The sequence below is a fragment of the Sciurus vulgaris genome, assembly GCF_902686455.1.
Source record: "Sciurus vulgaris genome assembly, contig: HiC_scaffold_629_arrow_ctg1, whole genome shotgun sequence".
In the NCBI taxonomy this organism is placed as follows: domain Eukaryota; kingdom Metazoa; phylum Chordata; class Mammalia; order Rodentia; family Sciuridae; genus Sciurus; species Sciurus vulgaris.
This window is the reverse complement of record NW_027632956.1, coordinates 2,260,690-2,283,241: the sequence shown is the minus strand read 5'-3', so window position 1 is coordinate 2,283,241 and position 22,552 is coordinate 2,260,690.

Genomic DNA, 22,552 nt, shown 5'->3' with positions numbered 1-22,552 from the left:
TGACTACTTAGGCATTATCACCTGCTCTACTCATCCCACCTGGGGTGAAATGCAGAGGTTGAATGCCAGAAAAAATGAGAAGTTACTTATGAAGGAAGAGAAAATGGATACTGGAGAGAGATAAAATTCTCTGGGTTGACACCCCTCTAACTTGCAGGGAAACAGTTGTTTTCACCATAGACCTGGGAAGTCTCCATCCTTATCAGCTCATGGCACTGTCCAAGAACCCAGGCACTGGATATCCTCATTTCACAAATGAGGAGACCAGGGCCCAGAGGGAGATAAACTTCCTGCTGAAAGCCACTGGTCTTGAAAGTGGTATAGCCAGATTATGAAGTCAAATGCATTCTCCAAAGTGTTGTTTTTAATTAACCATGGCTTCCCAGTTAATTGCTATTCTCCCTTGAGTACAAGATAATTCTATGGGCCTAAAGGAGAAAGAGTGGAAGCAGAGGAATGATGCCAACTTGACAGCCCCTCAGAGAGACTCTACACCAGTCAGTTTGTTACTCAGATTGAGAGGATTCCTGCCACTTATATCTTGTAGACATTTCTAAATTTTTTTATGTAACCCTTGATATTTTGGCTCTTGTATTATTTTTGCTTTATTTAGTTTTCTGAGTTCATTTTGCCTGTTTTACTTACAAAAACATATTTAAAATCTCAATTGTTTATGGCAATTACCAATCAAAATTAGTCCTACTTTACTCAAAAAAAATATTGTCCATCTTTGCACTTTCAAAATCACCCTGAATCTGAGGCATGGTGTTAAGGTACAGTTTGAAGAATTTGAACTATAAGATCACACCAGAACACAAATGAACACTGTGCTCCTCTGCCACAAGACATTTTCCAGGCATGACTTCAGTTATCCTTGCACTCTGAGAGCAAGTTGAGGAATGCCCTAGCTCCTCTCAATTAGAAGTTCAGGATGTTCTACCACAAATGTGGCCTTATCACAAGACTTTGTTTCTGGCCATTGCATCCTTAGTTTCTGACCACATACATTTGCAGACATATGATATTCAGCAGATGTAGTGCCCTCCAGCACCTTTGTACCTAAAAATTTAGTTATATCATTACCTCTTTTATGATTATTACTGGTTAAGGACTCTGGGAAGAAGAAATCATGTTTTCACAGAGTCTGCAGGAAGCCAGACAGTACTAGGCTTAGCATAGTCACATCTTTGCACACTCTCCTGTCACCTGCTGCTCAAATGTCTACCAAAGACAAAATTTCAACAACTCCGAAATAATAAGGTCTTTGAGACCAGGGGAGAGAAGTGGTTCACTGTACAGAGAAGAAAGCCAGTCCTGAGGCCCCTTGTCTTTCTATCCTGCACAATCATCAGGGAAAGAACTGTATTGGATCAATATACTCTGAATCCTGACACAAGTTTATAATTTATTCAGCTAAGAATATTTCCAAACCAAATTACGTTGTGTTTAGAGCTCCAAGTATAGAGAGTGCAAATCCTTCTCCCTAGAATAATTTAGTCTCTGTGGTATGTCCACATGATCAAAATGATATTCTCTCAACTAGGAGATCAGCTATATGACCTGATAGACACTAATAATCATATAAAATAGAATAAGATACTTAGGACACACAAAAAAGGTATCCACAGCTCTACCCCACCCTGCTCTTATCCTGAACCCTCCAAGACTTCCCATACTGTTCATGAGGAAACTCAAAGCAGATGGTGCATATAGATTAAATTTCATCTTTCTAATAAAGCAATATAGAGTCACTCTTCCTCAGAGGTGGTAGGCTATGGTCTGAGACCTTTTTTCTCTCATAGGTGACCTCACTGTTCACTAATGCTCAGTATTGTTTCCCAAATGTGCTTCAGTTTAGTTACTTCTGGCTTCTCCCCCAGTGCTGGTGTGCAATGATCAGAAGTGGGTGCTCCTTCATACCTGCCCAGATTCAGCACAACTACAAGAAGAGGAGAGGTGAGTAGGCATGAGTCACACAAGGAGTCTAAGGAGACAGAGGTCCGAACAATTCAAAAGCAGAATTTGTGCCAAGGAAATAGAATTCCAAAGAAAGCAGTTCTTGTGGGATAATGATGGGAGAGAAGAGAAATCCTCCCCCAACCCAAAATTCTTTCTCTACTCTCACTGTTTTGTTTATTTTTGGGGTAAAACTTTATATTTTACAGATTATATGTATGATTACTAAAAACTAGGAGAAAATCAAATAGTATAAAAGAATAATAAGACTGAGTCAACCAAATATTATAAAAGAATAATAAGACTGTGGTCAATGACCACTGACCACAACTGTTCTACAAGCTCTTATGCAGATTGTATAATAATGGTTTCAAACTATGGGTGGTTTATTAACTCAAGTAATGCTCAAATATAAAAAGAACTGTAAATTGCATGTATGATGAAATTACTATTGTGCTATCTGTTACTGTGTATATTGAGCACATTATCTGAAGCACATACAACTATAGTGGCACTATGAAGCTTGTGGGTCAGTGTGTAGAATATAGAAAGATATTACCTGCTTTATAGAAAGATAGTCCCTCTTCTGACTCAGAGCCTGTGGGACACCCAACTCTTCCCTGCATGTCCTACAGAGCTGTCATTGGAAACTCAGGCTAGAAAGCTCATAGAGATGATTCTAGCTGCCCTGACTCAGGAGAGGTGCTATGCATAAAGAATGGTGCTGAATTTTGAATATTCCAAGTCATATTAATGTTTTATTTTCCTAAATATTCAGGCCTAAATTACATATTCATATGGGACTAAATGTCTCAAAGTTGCTTAGGCATTGAGTCCTGACCCTGACCTCAGAGAGTTCACATCACAGGGAAATTATTAACAAGTTAATACTTTGTTGTTCCTCTAGCAATGTAATTGAATTCAAGGTCAGTAGACCATGCTTCCAACCATTGTCACAGTTCTCTGTGCCTTCTTTTTCTCTCTCCCTGCTGCTCACACCCCCATAGGACTCCACCAGGGAGTTCTTTCATCAGCACTATTTAAGGTCATATGTACACATGCTGCTTGTTAGCACTAGAATGAAATTAGAGTCATGGTTTTCTTACTGTCATTGCTTCTTTCTGGGACTGCTACTTGAACTGGTCAGAAAATCCTAGGACAGAGCGAGCCCTGTGTTCCATGGTCAAGAGTCTTTGTAAGCTTTCAGCACAACACCTGATCTGATGTACCTTATAGGGATGGCTTCAATAAATGAACATCAAAAATCAAAAAGTGTACTAGCCTCAAGTTTTGACTCCCAGAGTTACATGGTATGCCATGGCTGGGAGATCCTTGGGTTTATTTGTTACCAGTCTAAACTTGGCTTCGCTAGAAAAATGGCCATTAGGAAAATGACCTTAGCTAAGAAAATGGCCTATCCCTCTCATCAAAACCTGAAGACTAGACCTGAATCCTTTCAGTCTAAATTTCATGGGGAAAATTGTGGCTCCTGGCTCCACCATGTTGCATTTTCTCTTCTGCTCCTGGCTCCCTTCCCTTTTCTCATTCCCCTGCATTTTAGACAACTGTGTACTGGGCTTTAATTGAATCCTGGTCATGTGCCATAAGTTTCCTGGTCAATCCTTCAAGAGAATCATTGTTCCCATTTCATAAATGAAGCACATCTTGTTACTAAATTACCTGTATGGTATTACTGAAAAGCAAAAAGAAAAAATTACTGGAAAGGAACATAGAATCAAATTGATGTTAACATTCCCTGATGATAAAATCTCTTTAGGTACATTATCATATATCTGAATCTGTATCACACTGCAGGTTACCAAAATTGTCACAGACTGAGGGGAAAGCAGACATTCTGGGTGATACACAGAGGAGCAGAGAGAACTACACTCACCATCCCCATTCAACAAATTTGTAGAGATCCTAGTAAGCAGGGAGTCTCAAGGTCTCCCACATTTAACTATGGCAAAAAGAAGGATGCATTTTAGTTGATTAGTGAATGTCTTTATATATTTATTTATTTTCACATCTATGGAGTTTTTCACACAGTTACAAAAGTCTGGAATAGGCTTTCCCAGACACACAGTGAAAGTAAGATACGTTTTACATAAAGAGGGAGACCCTTGAGCTCATTTTAATAATGGGTATTCTCTGTATCATGTGACTTTTAGCATCATAGAAATCTGGGGAGCAAGATGGCACAGAGTTTCTGTTTGAAACAAGTGAACTCTGTTTACATCAAGACAAACAGTCCAGGGTGAGTAGTTCAAGATGATTTTTTCCCTTGAAAATCACAGAGTGTTTAAGTGGAATTAAGGATGCACATGTGGTCAGTGCCTTTGAGGGTTTTGTAGAGGCAGGTGAGTGACCACTGACTGAGATCCAGGTGACAACCTGGAACTTGTATGTGCAAAAATGTTGACCGAGGTTTGTGCAATGCTGCCATCATGTGACCACTGGAAATATTTCTCACCAGTCAACTAGTGATCCCAGAATTACAGCTTGTTTTACACCATTCTGAGCTCTCTAACAAGTATATTCTAGAATTATTTTGATTTTCTGGCTCCAGCCTGGATGCAGGCTCAAGATATAGATTAAACTCACTTGGATGAAATCAGAGTTCTAATGTTGCCATCCAGATAAAAATCTTCTCCAGGGCACCTCCCAGACCTGCTATGAGCCTCCACAGAAGTGGGCAATAGTGCATTGACAAATTCCCAAGGGGCTGAAATTCCATCCTTGTTTATATAATTTTGGATTGTTAATGAGATGACAAATCAGCACTCCAAAGGAAACTTTGATCAGTTTTATTATAGAAAGAGGCCCAGGTAATTAAACTTTGAAGAAGTGATGGTTTATTAGCACTATAACCAAACAGAATGTAGAAGTGTGGCATCCACATTTTAGAGACATTTTTTGTTTACCTCATGTTAATAAATATCTATAAGATAGCAAGTTATTTATTGATGAGTCCAAAGCTTCCAATGTTCTAGGCACAAAAATGTTCAGAGTGGGAGCACATTTAGGTACTGACTCAGCCCTCACACCAGACCCATATCATCAATTATCATGAGGCACCCACAGGTAAAAGAGAGCAGCCCAGAGAAGAACAATCCAGTCTAGTCCTAATCTGGGATCATATCTGAGAAATCCTTTTACATTTACTTTCTGTGTCTGTGTGTAAGGTGTATGATTGGCAGGGGATCTGCAATCATAGGAGCAGAATATTCTATGTAGAATCTGTGACAGAACTTTCCTGTTTGTATTGCTGAATATCGATGGTAGGGTGTATATTTAAGTACTGGATACTACTTTTTTCTTCTCAAATTTATATCCAAAGACTTTATTCTATAAAACAGTGTCACCCAAGTATGGAGGCCTATGCATATATCTATAAATAAATAATCTGTATATAAAAATATTCATTAGGGAGTGTCCCATGTGGAATCAGCCAGGATGGTCAGAGTTTATTTTTGCCCTACATGTAAGACAATCTGTTCATAGAGCTTCATGTAGATATTCATGGAGTTACTTCTTAATTCTGTCTCCTTTAGGAAAGAGCAAGTGGACCAAAAAAGCAATACTGATATCTTCAGTCTAAGATTAGATGAGACATCTGGAGAATGGTCTAAACAGGCAGGAATTGGAGCTTGTCACAATAGATCCAGTACAAATACCCAAGTGTGGGGATCGCCCTAAACCTTTTCCAGGAATTTACCACTTGAATGACCTACATTCTCATTCCCAAAGAAATGTAGACTGTATTACTCTCTCTGAAAAATTAATAGGTGTAAATCTACATAAATGTAGAAATAGTAGAACATATTTTTCCATTATTTTCAATGTTTACTTGGCATTGAATATTTATTTTCTCTTGCTACTTTTGTTTTAGCTATCTGCCCTGGAAGCTCATGTCCTTGTCATCTCCACTGTATATCTAGTTATTTTAGAAGACTTAAAAACCTAACCTTTCCCAAGAAAGTATTTCACACAAAGAGGAGAATGTTTAAACAAACTAATGAGGTAGAAGTAGTCCATTTTTTTTTTTATGATTTTACCTTGCCAAAAAATAAAGCTCTATAACCCCATCTCTATAGCTTCTCTCATCCAGGATTGTCTGGGCATTGGCATTTAAAAAATCTACTTTTTCTTGTTACTCTCTTGTCCATGGTCTAAGGTTGGATAGTGCTTAACCATTTTATGACATATCATTTTACTTCAGAAGTATATATTACCTTTGCATCATGAGCATTCACATTATTCACATGCCTAAACACAATATGTCAATGCTTTCTTTGGGAAATCCATATTCCAATTATCTGTTATTTCATGATACTGCCAATAATTATATGTTTCTCCTTGGCCTCTTTTGCTCTATGCCCTCAATAAAAAAATTTCTGCTGCCTAACTCTATAGCCCATGTCCCACTTTGGTTTGAAAACATAGGGTTTGGTGGTCCTTTATATTCCTCTAGGTCAGCCTGTTCTATAATTAATAAACCCTGATTTAACTTCCCACATATTTGACATCAACCTATATTTTGATATGTAAATGGGTGTTTAGATAAAATCTAGCTGGTGTTTACCCTTGATCTAAACTGAATCAGATTCCCTGGATTATGAAATGGGAGCCCCATGGTGATACATATGTAATAGAATGTTCTGTTTGTATTATGCTATGTAATACACAGAACTGGATTTCATGTACATATATCACAAATCCTGCTGTTTTGAATAATTGTCCCTTTCCAAGTCCAATGAGAATAAGGAATATTTCAAGAGTTTTGTGATTAGTGGAGATGATTTGATTTTTTGGAATCAGATGCAACTCACCCTGAGTCCCAGCCCATCTGCCCATCTGCTTATTAATTGTGAAATTAGGTCCACAGAAGGAAAGAGATATTACATGTTGGCCATTATGTCTAACCCCAAATTGCCAAATAAGTTTGAATTTCATGTATGCAAACAATAGGCCATGGAAGAATGCAGACTGTATCCCTAACTTGTAAGAAATCCAAGTTGTTTTTTTTTTTTTTTTTTTGCCGTATGATAGCTGCAACCTGAAAAACCTGTGGTCATTATGAAGTGGGAAAAATTATTTACTTTTAGACTCTTCCTTATTTGAGCTCCCTGCTCCCACGCAGGGTCTTGTTTTTTTCCAATTTTGTGCCTGAGGAGAAATATTATTGGGGAACTGTATCCCTCAACTCTAGCATATAAAGAGATAGATCATGTTTTTTAGGTCCCTGACATCAAGCAATCCATAGCCCTCAAATATGGAATGTGGCTACAGTGAAATGAAGTATGATGGAGAAAGTCAAACTTGATAGTTCCAAAAATATATGTACTTCATTTATAGTATTTTATAAATCACATAAAGGTTATATTCTGGAAAGGCTGTGTTATGTTATTTATATCAATTTCAACTCTTTCTTTCTATGCTAACAATGTGAATACTGGAAATATTTAAATTACATTTGTGCCTTAGGTGTTGTTTGCAGTAGATAATGTTGCTTTTAGAGGTTGTTCCCATTCAAAGTGTAGTCTGTCTTTTAACAAGAAAAGAAAGCAGAAAAGTTAAAAAAAATTTCATAGTAATTTTCATATTATTTTCATTCATGAATAAAGTACTGGTATATAAAATCCATAAACAGGAATGACCTTGTTCATTATGTTAAATGGAAGTATTCTGCTGGCTGGATTATATCCCACTTCTAGAAGGAAATATTGCCTTAAAATAGCAGCAGACTGAGGCTTTGGAGAGGAATTCCCAAACCTCAAAAGAAAAAAACTGCAACCAAGAACCTGTCATTCTGGTCTTGTTCATGCTTGGATTGGATATTATTTGCTGTCACTCACAGAGAACACTCCCTGACTCGAGGGGCAGGTCTGAGGCCCTGAACAATCAGAAACACTTAGAACTGTCCTATACTGTTTGCTGCCAGGGAGTTGGGGGTAGGTTTCCACCACCTTCCCTGTTTTCCCTGAGACGCCATATTAGCCATTCAAATCTAGGTTATATTCTCCTGCTTCAGAGTCCCAGGTTGCTCTGCCACACAGGAACTGAAGATCCATAGGGACAAAGACTGGCTTCTGAGCACCAGAAAATGGTGAGTGGGCAGTGGCATCACAAGCCTGGGGAGGGATTCTGTTGAAATGGCACGACTGATTGTGTAGAAACAGGAGCCGGCAGACCCTTATTCTCCACAGTCGCTGGAGTCTGCAGGCCTGAGCCCTTCTTTTGAGCTGTGTACCTTCAGTCCTGCTGGTCATTCAGGTGGGGAGCACATCAGTGGCAGAGACTCTATCTCTTCCTTACCCTTGCAGGGCATACTCAACCCCTACCTCTAACACGATTTGGCCGATGTGTGCCTGTGTCCCAGCAGCTACCGAGCTGCTGGTGATTGACACATGGGTCCATTGTCTTGATCAAATCTCCACATGCCATTTTCCAGCGGGAGAAGAGCTGTGGCCTATAAAAACCTCGCTTCCTCCTCACCTAGCTAATTTTAATTTTCACTTTCTTTTTTCTTTTCTTTTCTTTTTATTGTTTTGCTGGAAGTTGAACCTCAGGATACTTTACTACTGAGATATATCCCTAGTACTTTTTATTTTTTTAATATTGAGACATGAATAGGTTAGTTGGTGACATTGGTATTATTATGGTTTATTTAGATTTTTCTATTTCAATTAAGTGTATAATTTTTACACTTTACATATATGAATCTACCCATGTAGATTCATATATGGATTCAGTTTATATTGTGATTTCTTGATGATTATTGAAAAAGTATAGTTTCATAATATACGTGAATGTCAGGTAATGATAAGTACTCCTTTTGATCTTATAATTGAAAAATTTCTTGACTAAAATTATATATGAAATTTTGTGGATGAATTTTAGAACTTTATAATTTGGCTTCTTATTTCATTAAGTAAAGCATGTTATTTTTTTATTATTTCATTGTAGTTATACATAGTATCTGACTTCATTTTGACAGAATCATACAAGCAAAGAATATAATTTGTTCCATTTTACTACCCAGTAGTTCCTCTTTTCCTCTCCTATGTTCCTACTCTCTTTCATTTATTTAATATTTTTATAAATTACCACCTTATAGATACACAAAAATGTAGAAACTACTATGATGTATTCCTATAGGTACATAACAATTTTACAGAAATACATTGTATTTTACTTCAGGGGAAAATGTTTTTTTTTTTTTTTTGTAAGGATTAGTTTTATCATCTGCACATGGGATGTGTGAGTTTTTTATGTGCTTCCATTATTTATTTTCTCAGAAGTTCTACATATTTTTTCTAAACATATATACATGTGATATATCACAAACATAGTGCACATATATAAAACTTTAGCATGGTGTTTTATTCTATTTCTTAAACTGGATGTACTATAACTAAAAATGTGACTAGCTCCTAGGAACCATTTTTCCCATGGATTATTTATTTTTTCAAAGGTGTATATTCTCTTTAACCCTGCCCCTGAAATTGTTGGGTTGGTGTTTGGGTGAGTAATGTTGTGTTCTTATGTGTTATCATGGTCACAAATACTGTAACTTCTGTTAGTCTCTGTGAAAGTGAGGATTATGTATCTTCAATAGCAAGAATTTCCACAAATAATAATGAACACTTGAGTTTATGAATATCCACTTGTTTTATGTCATCATCAATTATATTTAGTTCTGTCTATGATGAAATTTTATTTTTTATTTCTATAAGTATTTTTACTATTTCTTTAGATTTTGAATTTCTTATGATTATAAAATCTTAGCTATATATAACCCTTGTATTAATTGGCAATTCACAGTACTTGCCTGCATTTCTGTTTTTATTTCTGGCTTTAAAGATAAGAAAATGTATCCAAAAAGGCAGATAGATTTGGATTTCAAGAAAAAAAGATTACATTTTTGATTAATAAAATAGAATATAGACATTTTTATTCCCCTGGGTTTGTGCTGTAGGTATCTTGTATGTTTTCTATTTGGAGGTTATTTCAAATAAAATTCTAGGGCTTATCTTTGGAAATTCTAACAGGAAATATAAATAAGGAATATCTCACTTCCCTATTCCTTCAGGAAAATGAATATATTTACTCAAAATCTTTGGTTAAGTAAACTGTTGAATGACACATTCACTAAAACATCCACTCCTCTTCCTTGAAGATTTTTTAAAAATGATATTGACAGTGAAACATTCATTCTCTTATCTGGATTTTGGACGTCATTACAAAATACATACAATAAGATTCAGCAAATCCTAGAAATATGCATCATAATTTATTATTTACTGAATGATATGTTATATAAATAGCAACAAAATATATATATTTTTAGAAATAGTTACATATTTTTCCTTTGAAATTGCTTGTGAGCCTTTTAAATTTCTTTCTTTTTTGAGTCATATTTAGACTCTCGGTCTGTGGTGTGCTTTTTTGTACCCTGTAATCTCCAAGAAATTTCCTCATAAGGAATCTAGGTAGAGAGCTCAATTTTTGAAGAATGACTAAACATGAAAGAGGGAAAAAATTCTGTTTTGCTTCTGGTATGTCTGGTGTAAGTAGCCTATTCAAAATGGAGAGAAAATAATATTTCTTCTGACATATCCTCTTCATCAGGAGAAAATCAACCTTTGAGGAGCTTTGAAGGGATTTCATACAATTCTGTTTCTGGATGGTTTTATTTGTAGCTGTGTTGACACTTAATATCCAAACCTGTGTTTTCTCTTCTCTAAAATGTGAATAATTTTAGAAGACAAAGGTGGATCATGGTTGTCATGGAGGCTAGCAACAAATGTATGTGCTATGGTCATAGCTGACAACCCACCTGGAAAATGTTGTGCAGATACTGAATGTTTACGTGCCATTCACAAGAATTTTCTTTCAAAAGTTTGTAAAAACCTTTTCACTGTAGGCACCAATGTCATCCACCTTGCCAACATAAAAGGTTGAATCTTCCTATCTAAATTCTAAATTCCTATTCTCTGGTGCTTCATGGTGGTATAACTAATTGTTTCCTTCACTTACTTTTACTCTGTGTCCCCCCAAAAAGAGTTGTCAGCTCCATGTTTCTATCTACCATATTCAACGATGTTTAGAAAATGCCATAGAAACCTGTATTTTTTGCTGGTTTGTAATGGAGGGTTGAGATTACTTCTGGCTTGTGTCATTCCTTGTTATAATTTGAACCAGAATTTCCCTAGGCTTGAATAAAATCACCCCATAAACAATCAGGCATATAAAAAGGTTTTGTTTATAGGTAAAATATGTGCTTATTATATGTATACACATAGGTTTAGGCCTGCTTTTATAAAGGTAAAGAACACTATTAACCATATTTCTTCACAGGTACAAAAAATCAGGAGAGACACTGCCCTGAGTGAAAGCCGGAAACTTTAAGCAGAAAGTTTCCAGTGTTTGGTTTTCTCCCTCCAAATGCTGACCATGGTCCATTCCATTCAAGATACCAGAAAAAAACAAAATATGTTAAAAATTTTATATATGCACAGAGAGAGAGAGAGAGAGAGAGAGAGAGAGAGAGAGAGAGAGAGAGAGAGAGAGAGAGGAGAGAGAGAGAAGTCCTGCTTTTTTGAGTAAGTGCCACTAACCAAATTCTAAAATAATAAAAGTTGTGTGAGTCATGTGGTGTAGTAGAGGTGTTTGGGCTTTAAATTATACACATTTTTTTGTACTGTGGACTGAAACCAGGGTCATTTAACTACTTAGACACATCCCCAGCACTTTTTTATATTTTAGTTAGTGACAGGTTCTTGCAAAGTTACTGTGACTGGCTCTGAACTTGCAATCTACCTACCTGTACCTTACAAAATGCAGGGATTACATGTGTTTGCCACCATGCCTGGCAAAAAAAAAAAAAAATCTTGATTCCAATCCCACTTGCTTATTTAGGGGATTTCATTATAGAAAGAAAAATATCTTGTACTAGAAATTATGTCTAAAGCCAAATTGCAAAATAAGATGTTGATTTTTAACCCTGAATCCTCCCTGACCAGTTAAGTGGAAAATATGTCAGTGGTAGACTCCAGAAGTTCTGTCCTGTTTCAGAAGTATGTCTGCAAGCACTACCTGAAGTCCTATCTGAGCATATATATTCCAACATTCCAGCATATTCCCAGATTGTGTGGTGGATTGTGGAGAGGGATGATCATCAGAATTACAACTCTATTGTTTTCTGTCATGAGGAGGGCTATGGTTTGTAGTGTGTAGGTGTCTCAGATCTTCTTTCTCCCTGTGTTTGTTATTTATTTTTGATGGGATGGTAGTCCTGTGTGTTAAACCCAGAGATCCTTTACCACTAAACTACATTGTGGTACTTTTTTAAAATTTGAAACATATGCTGAGTCTGGCCTTGAACTTGTGCCCAGCCTCACGAGTTGATAGAAATACCAGTGTGTATCACCCTAGCTGAATCCTCCTGAATGATCTCAATGTATGTAAAGCAAAATGTGAAATCCAGAAAACTGTCTCCTAGCCTAAGCCTATATATATATATAGGCCAGTAAAATCCTAAAAATCCACCTCCCTGTCCATATTCCCAATGACAAATTCTCCTCTGCTCAGTATTGTCAATTATTTTTCCCTATTACATTTCAAATGAACACAGTATTTTAATTTTTTTTATAAAGAACTGGATAGAACTTTAAGAATAATTTGTTCTTTGGCTGGGTGCAATGACTCAGGCCTATATTCCCAGAGACTCAGTTGGCTAAGGCATGAAGATTGCCATTTCAAGGTCAACATCAGGAATTTAACTTGAGCATAGCCGACTTAGAAAGACCTGTCTCAAAATTTTAAACCATGAACTGGTTATGCAGCTCAGATTTATCATGCCCATGTGACAAATACCCAGTAACATAGAAAAAGTCAAAAGCAAAGGCTTTCATTGTTGTTGTTGTTGTTTATGAGCATTTCACATGATAGAAATTAAAGAAAATTCACTTGATATTTGCAAAAATATGTGCTTGTATTCTTCTTTTGTCTCTCTAAAGTCAGAGAACTTGTCATATGTCTTAGTGTTGAGAAACCCCCTGGTGAAATTTATGTCAGAACGTTCTCCTTCCCCTCTCTGGTATTTTCCTTGTACTGTGTTTCAGCACTGATATGACGGTTGCGGGGGCGCCTAGCACATAAAACTCATGCCAGGGAAGTGTGCCTGGCGCATAAAGACCCATGCCAGAGGTTGGTAATCTTCCTCTGGAGGATGATAGCAAGGACTCGTCATAAGTTGGGTGCTGCCAAGGCCTTCCCTGGAAGACGATAGCAAGGACTCGTTGTAAGTTGAGTAAAGCTGGAGCCCCTTCTTCAGAGTGTTAATCTCTCTTCCTTTTTTGTTTTTCACCAGAACTCACAATATTACGCTGATTAATCATGTTTAATAAAGTTCTTCGGTTGAAGGATGATGGGAACACAAACAGTTCATATGAGTCAACCCAATTCCAGTAAAATAAAGTTCATTTGTTTACACAAAGCACTAATATTCCTATAGGGAATGGTGGACATTCTGAAGCAATATGTCTTGTGATGTTTTTGTTAACTTTTACAAGATTCCCAGACATCTAGTTGCATATAAGTGATTCCCTTAGCTTCAGTGATCAACATATTTATTACATCAGGTTTCTTCTACTAAGTAATAAGCCTCCCACAGAAATACATTATATTTAGTTCAAAAGAGAAGTTTTAGTTCTTTTAGATGAAGATTTTTTACTTTAAAGATAATAACTTGGTTCTCAATAATATAATATGATTTAACATAGCATAGACATGTAATTATAGTCACAAAAAATTAATAACAAATTACTAGAAGTTATAATTAATCTTAGCAGTAAGAGATCAAATAGAAGTTAAACTTTAAAGAAAAAAAAACAAGTAGTGTACATCAACTTGCTTTTGTAAGCTTCAGGTCAAAAAAAAGTTCATTGTAGGGAAATGTTGAGTAAGATGTGCCAGATGGCACTAATTGACTAACTGTGCAGACCTAACTTCTGTTATCTATTAATAAACTTCTAAGAACTTCCTTCTTCATATGAAATCATAAATATTTTTAGTAAAAAGTGTAAAAGTATATAAACTGTTAGAAAATTCAATAAACTTGTCAGCATCCTAACATTGACCGGAGTCTTTGTGGTTGCTGTCCATCGCCGACGCTGCACCGTCTAATCACTCGGGGCTTTTGTATTTCAGGCCATCAAGGTCCCCTGGACTCTGCTGCTTGGGCTGGTCCCCGGCAGTTTGGCGCCCAAACAGGGACCTGATTGGTAAGTGTTTTATTCTTTTCTTTTCTTTTTCAGGCGGTCGGCAGCTAGGATACTGCCCGGGGAGCCGTGGTCCCCTCAGTAACAGAGACTGAGAAAGAAAGGGCAGGGATTGGAGAAAATGGGTAATACAGCATCTAAAGAGAGAACTTTATTTCTTGATATAGCAAAGCATTTATTAAAGAAAAGAGGTGTTACAGTAAGTTCTGCACAATTACGTCATTTTTTTCAGTTTATACAGGAATGTTCTCCATGGTTTCCAGACAGAGGTGCTCTTGATTTAAAAATATGGAAGCAGGTGGGTCGTGATATGAAAAGTTATTATAAATTGTATGGAAATGAGAGAGTTCCTAAGGATGCCTTTACATTATGGGGCTTATTTAGAGATTGTTTTGATACAAAACCACCTGCAGAGCAATTGGAACGAAAATTATTGTTATCTCCATCTAGTGATCAGAAGCCAGCCAATGATCAGGTTATAGCAGTTTCAGCTGAAGATAATCAAGAAGCACAGGAAGGAAATCGTGATACTGATGAGGATGATAATGAGGAAATTCAAGAAGGTAATGACCCTGATCAACTGTCACCCTCAGATCAGGAAGATTTGGAGGAGGCTGCTTTTAGATATCATAATGAGGATTATCCTCCTTTTTTGGCTCCTGTTACTTATAAACAAAAACCATCTAAACAAGATTCAGTAGCAAAAATAGGGTTTCTAGGGGCTGTGGCAGAGGCACAAAAGGCTGGAGATCTTAGTCTTTGTTGCCCAGTAATTTGGGCTATTGATGAAGGAGGAGAACCTCAATGGGAACCTTTGTCATTTAAGATAATTAAAGAGTTAAGAACAGCTGTGAAAGATTTAGGACCAACATCCCCTTATGTCCTCCAGTTAGTAGAAAACATTGGCTCTCAGTGGCTTACACCTTTTGATTGGCAACAAACTGCTCGTTCTTGCTTAACTCCCGGGCATTATTTACTATGGAAAACCGAATACGAAGAACAGGCAAAAATGACTTTACAATCTCAATTGGCTAAAGGTCTTAGAGATAGAAATAGAATATTACTGGGGCAAGTGTTAGGGACTGATGATTGGGCTTCCCCAGCTGAACAAATTAAATTACCAAGAAAAGTGTTGGAGGAAGTTTCAAAATTGGCTGTAGCTGCCTGGAGACGCCTTCCGTCCCCTGATACTAAAACATCCTTCTTAAGTAATATTAAACAAGGGGGTATGGAACCATATGAAGATTTCTTGGCCAAATTGGAGGAAAATATTTCAAAAATAATTACTAATCCTGAGGCTGCCGAAATATTGTTAAAACAATTAGCATTTGAAAATGCTAATCCTACTTGTCAGGCCCTCTTAAGACCTATTAGAAGGACAGGGACATTATCTGACTACATAAAAACTTGCATAGACACGAGTCCAGCTCATATTCAAGGGATGATTATGGCAGCTGCTTTTCAAGGAAAAACTTACGCCCAATATTTAAAAGATATCAATCAGGGAAAACCCCAAAACACTCAAGGAAATCAGCCAAGGTCTTCTCGCACTCCAGGAAATTGTTTTTCTTGTGACCAGTTAGGTCATTTTAGTAGGGAATGTCCCTCTCGGCCGCCTAATATCAATTCTCAACCACAAAATAAACCTACACTTAATGCTGGAACTCCAAAAACTATTTGTCCCCGATGTCAGAAGGGATTTCATTGGGCTCGAGAGTGTCGCTCCAGATTCCATAAGGATGGATCAATACTTACTGCTACAGGGTCTAATCAAGAAACTGTCCCTGTGACGCCAATAGATAGTTTTCAGCCAAAAAACGGGTTTGGGGGCCCTCCCCAGGCCCCGAAAAACAATTGGGGAGCTACCAACCCGTTTGTAAAACAACAGTCAATGACCTGGCCAGAGGGACCCCAGGGAGTGCAGGGTTAGATTACCTTCCTCTGAACATTTAATTTTAACATCAGAATCAGAAGTGTCCTTAATACCTACAGGAGTTTATGGTCCCCTCCCAGAAGGACATATGGGCCTTATTATCGGGCGCAGTTCCATGACAAAACTAAGATTACAAGTTATTCCTGGTGTTATAGACTCTGACTATCAAGGAGAAATTAAGATTATGATTTCTCCCCCTACTAAAACAATTCAAATTTTTCCTCAACAGAGAATAGCTCAATTGCTATTAATACCATATTTAAAATTACCTAATCCAATATTACAAGGACAAAGAACTGAGGGCTTTGGTTCAACTAATACGGTGGCTTGGATTCAAAAAATATCAGAACAAAGACCTATGAAGACTATCAAAGTTAATGGTAAGGAATTCAAGGGATTGTTAGATACTGGAGCTGACGTTACTTGTATTGCAGCCCATGATTGGCCCTCTTCTTGGCCAACTACTAAATCACCTTCCACCTTGGTGGGGTTAGGGCTTGCCTCTAATGTTGCTAAAAGTGCTGAAATCCTTCATTGGAAAGATAAAAATAAAACAGGGACTTTTCAGCCATATGTGATTCCTTCCCTCCCCTTTACGTTGTGGGGTAGAGACTTAATGGAACAGTTAAATATTACATTGACTGATGAATCAGACTCGCCTTTTTCCTAGGGGCCTCTGTTACCAGGCAGGCTGACCCGATAATCTGGAAAAACAACATACCAGTATGGGTGGAACAGTGGCCCCTGTCTAAAGAAAAATTAGCTGCAGCTACTCAATTAGTTAAAGAACAACTTGCTCTGGGACACATAGAACCTTCCACTAGTCCTTGGAATACTCCTATTTTTGTTATAAAAAAGAAATCAGGAAAATGGAGACTTTTGCAGGATCTCAGAGCTGTTAATAATACTATGGAAACTATGGGAGCATTACAGCCTGGTCTCCCATCTCCAGTAGCTGTTCCTAAAGGATATCATATCATTGTTATTGATTTACAAGATTGCTTTTTTACTATTCCTCTGGCTCAACAAGACAGATGGAGATTTGCTTTTAGTCTGCCTTCTCCTAATTTACAAAGACCTTATCAAAGATATCATTGGAAAGTATTGCCTCAAGGAATGAAAAATAGTCCAACTTTATGTCAGAAGTTTGTAGATCAAGCCCTGATAGCTTGTCGAGAAGCTTACCCAGATTGTTATATGATTCATTATATGGATGATATTTTACTTGCTCATCCCCTTATGGATATTTTAAAACAGATTTTAGAGACTGTTATTACAACCTTACAAACTTGGGGTCTTGTAGTCGCCCCTGAAAAAATTCAACATGAACTTCCATTTAATTATTTGGGAAGAACAATTAAAACTGATAAAATTATGTCTCAAAAATTACAAATTAGACAAGATAAATTACAAACTTTAAATGATTTTCAAAAACTTCTAGGAGATATTAATTGGATCAGACCTTATTTAAAATTGTCTACAGGGGATTTAAAGCCATTGTTTGAAATACTAAAAGGAGATTCTGACCCAACTTCCCCTAGGACTTTAACTGATCAAGCAAAAGAGGCTTTAAGTGCTGTTAACAGGCCATTTCTCATCATTATTTACAACAAATTAATTATGCCTTACCATGGTATTTTATTGTTTTAAAAACTAAGCATACTCCAACTGGATGTTTGTGGCAAAATGATCCTATTGAATGGATTCATTTACCCGTTACTGGAAAGAAGATTCTTCTCGCTTATCCTACCATGGTTGCTTTATTAGTACTTAAAGCTAGACAAAGAAGTAAAGAATTATTTGCTCAGGAAATGCATGAAATTATTATTCCTTATACTAGGGAGCAATTTGAGCATTTAATGCAAATTGATGACAATTGGACTGTAGCTTTCTGTAATTTTCTAGGAAAGATTTCTTTTCATTTACCAAATGATCCTATTTTACATTTTTTACAGGAAACTAACATTATTTTTCCAAAATGGACCTCTTCTTTCCCTTTATCTAATGCTATTACAATTTTTACAGATGGATCCTCAAATGGCAAAGCCGTAACTTTAATTGGCACTCAACCCATTGTTCAATGGACAACAGAGACTTCAGCACAGAGAGCTGAATTAGAAGCAGTTATTTATGCTTTTAATAATGTTAGTCAGTCATTTAATCTTTATACTGATTCACTTTACATTGTAAAATTGTTTCCTGTTATCGAAACCGCAACCATTTCAGATTCCTCAACCATAGCGCCTAAACTTTCTCTCTTACAAAAATTAATTCAAGGAAGACATTTACCTTTTTTTATAGGTCATATTTGAGGACATTCTAAATTACCCGGACCTTTAGCTGAAGGGAATGCTCAAGCTGACTTATTGACTAAACCTTTTATTTTAACAGTTAAAGAAGAAGCCATTCTTTCACATAAGAATCATCATCAAAATGCTTCTGCTCTACAAAAGCAGTTTCATATTTCCAGGGAAGAAGCTAGACAGATTGTTCGTTCTTGTCATGTTTGTCCTCAATATTTCTCTTCTCCACAGTTGGGGGTTAATCCAAGAGGCTTACTCCCTAACGTTTTATGGCAAATGGATGTTACTCATATCATAGAATTTGGGAAATTGTCATTTGTACATGTTACGGTTGATACCTTTTCTCATGTTATTGTAGCTTCCGCTCGGACAGGAGAAGCTTATAAAGATGTCATTCAACATTTATTCCTATGTTTTGCTATGTTAGGCATGCCTAAAAAGATTAAAACTGACAATGCTCCAGCTTATACCTCAAAAGCATTTAAAGATTTTTGTTCACGTTTTAATATTAGCCATTCTACAGGTATTCCATATAATCCTCAAGGACAGGCTATTGTAGAAAGGAGTCATCAACGTCTAAAACAACAGATTAATAAACTTAAAGAGGGGGAATTAAAATATTCTTCCCCTCATCATATTCTACAACATGTTCTTTTTGTTCTTAATCATTTAAATGCTGATAAACAAGGAATAACTTCTATGATGAGACATTGGGAACAACAAAGTCCCAATCCAATTGTTATGGTCAAATGGAAAGACTTACTTACAGGACAATGGAAAGGACCTGATGTTCTTTTAACATCCGGTCGAGGTTATGCTTGTGTTTTTCCACAGGACGCAGAAACACCACTGTGGATTCCTGATAGATTGATTAGACACATCAATGCCAATGGAGACAAACAAAAGACGTCACTCGAGAAGGAAAAGGAATTCTCAAACACCTTACCCGACCAGTTCGATCCCGGATGATGTTCTAACACGGAGGTTAAACGGATTACATCTTCCTCAAGCTCACTCCACTCGTCATTCTCCCTTTCCATCATAGGGACAATTAAAACGCTTAACTTCTGAGGCTAAACGTATGGTGACTAATTCTGGTAAAGCTAAAACACCTGAACTGGTTTTTCTGGCTATGCTTTCATTGCTTGCTGTTCAGGTAATGCCTGTACATGCCTTGAATATTCAAATTAACTCTGAAAAGGCCTATTGGACCTATTTTCCTAACCCTCCATTGCTTCATGCAAGTTCATGGAGTCGGTCCAATGTAAAAATATTTACTAATCATCCAGAACTCATGGGAGGCATATCTGATTCCTTTATTCCCCATAAGATAACAAACACAGTTAATTTTCATGGATTAACGGAGGAAACTCCTTTATGTTTTTCTCTGGATAATATACATTTACCATTAGGATGTCTTCCCCTCAGTTATAGAACTTATTTGACTGACTCTCCCAAGTTTGATCCAATTAAAAGATATATTTGGACTCTAGAAATGGTCTCAATTGGTTATAATAATTACAATGAAACTTATATAAATGAAAGTCTTCCCGAAATGGTTAAAAAATGTGAACCAAAAGCTCAACATCCAGATGTTTATTGGAATACTATAGATATTAGTATTGATTTTCCCAAATGGATCACTTGTGGATTTTCACAATCAGCTGTGGTATTTAATCCAAGGGATTCTCACACTTTAATTAAAGATTTTTCTGTATCTTCTCCCTGGACCGACTATAAACCAAAAATACTTGAGGAAAATCAAAAATCAGATGGAATATATACTCTTTCTGGATCAAAGGAGTTGGGATTTGGAGAGCCCTTACATAGGTGGTTTACTCCCGGTTGGGTAACTCCAACTTTTCAGTCTATTCTTAAGCATGGTAAACATTCATATTTTCCAGACTTATATAGATTACTTGCAGCTATTGATATGGTAAAATTAAATAGACCAGGAACTACTAAAGTTGAATCTTATAATGTTAGAGCTTGTATTAATGCTCCACATGCTATTTTATTAGGTTCCATTTCAAATGTTAAAGTCACAAAAAACGATGATGCTTATGATATATGGTGTAAAAACTGTGTATTAACTAATTGTATTAACTCTACATTTGATAAGGATTTAAAGGTGTTTTTTATTGTACATCAGTCTTCTTATGTTATATTACCTGTAACTTTAAAGGAAACTTGGTATGATGATCCAGGGACTGAAATCTTAAAAAATCTAAATGAATTAATGAGACCAAAACGTTTTGTAGCAACGCTAATCTTGGGAATTACAGCTTTAATCAGTATCATCACAGCATTAGCGATTTCAACCACTGCTTTAGTACAGGAAATTCATACTGCTTCTCATGTTAATGATCTTTCACATAATGTTCCTGTGGCCTTGGCTACTCAGGAACAAATTGATAAAAAGCTAGAAATTCGAATTAATGCTCTTGAGGAAGCAGTTCTCTTTATAGGAAATAAAATTCAAAATATTCAGACTAAAATGACCACTAGATGTCATGCTAATTACAAATGGATTTGTGTTACCCCTTTAGAAGCTGATAATACTACTCATTGGTCTGAAGTTCAAAATCATCTTAAAGGAATTTGGAATAATACTAATTTAGCTCCGGATATTTTAGATTTACAACAAAAAATAAAAGATATAAGCCAAGCACACCTTGCTATTGCTCCAGATGCCAACCTTCCAATGGATATTTTTAATAATATTAAAAAAACTATTACTAACAGTACCCTTTTTAACACTATTTTACAATTTGCTCTAATTGGATTTTGTATCTTTATGTTAATCTTTTGTCTTCCAGTTATCCTTCGACTCTTAACAAAAGTTTTTAAGGGCCTTCAAATTCAAAAAGGTCTTTTTGATCTTCAAAACAAAAAAGGGGGAACTGCGGGGGCGCCTAGCACATAAAACTCATGCCAGGGAAGTGTGCCTGGCGCATAAAGACCCATGCCAGAGGTTGGTAATCTTCCTCTGGAGGATGATAGCAAGGACTCGTCATAAGTTGGGTGCTGCCAAGGCCTTCCCTGGAAGACGATAGCAAGGACTCGTCGTAAGTTGAGTAAAGCTGGAGCCCCTTCTTCAGAGTGTTAATCTCTCTTCCTTTTTTGTTTTTCACCAGAACTCACAATATTATGCTGATTAATCATGTTTAATAAAGTTCTTCGGTTGAAGGATGATGGGAACACAAACAGTTCATATGAGTCAACCCAATTCCAGTAAAATAAAGTTCATTTGTTTACACAAAGCACTAATATTCCTATAGGGAATGGTGGACATTCTGAAGCAATATGTCTTGTGATGTTTTTGTTAACTTTTACAAGATTCCCAGACATCTAGTTGCATATAAGTGATTCCCTTAGCTTCAGTGATCAACATATTTATTACATCTGGTTTCTTCTACTAAGTAATAAGCCTCCCACAGAAATACATTATATTTAGTTCAAAAGAGAAGTTTTAGTTCTTTTAGATGAAGATTTTTTACTTTAAAGATAATAACTTGGTTCTCAATAATATAATATGATTTAACATAGCATAGACATGTAATTATAGTCACAAAAAATTAATAACAAATTACTAGAAGTTATAATTAATCTTAGCAGTAAGAGATCAAATAGAAGTTAAACTTTAAAGAAAAAAAAAACAAGTAGTGTACATCAACTTGCTTTTGTAAGCTTCAGGTCAAAAAAAAGTTCATTGTAGGGAAATGTTGAGTAAGATGTGCCAGATGGCACTAATTGACTAACTGTGCAGACCTAACTTCTGTTATCTATTAATAAACTTCTAAGAACTTCCTTCTTCATATGAAATCATAAATATTTTTAGTAAAAAGTGTAAAAGTATATAAACTGTTAGAAAATTCAATAAACTTGTCAGCATCCTAACATTGACCGGAGTCTTTGTGGTTGCTGTCCATCGCCGACGCTGCGCCGTCTAATCACTCGGGGCTTTTGTATTTCAGGCCATCAAGGACCCCTGGACTCTGCTGCTTGGGCTGGTCCCCGGCAGAGGGTCCCACAGATGGAACACCTAATGTCTCTTGAGAATCTAGTGAATA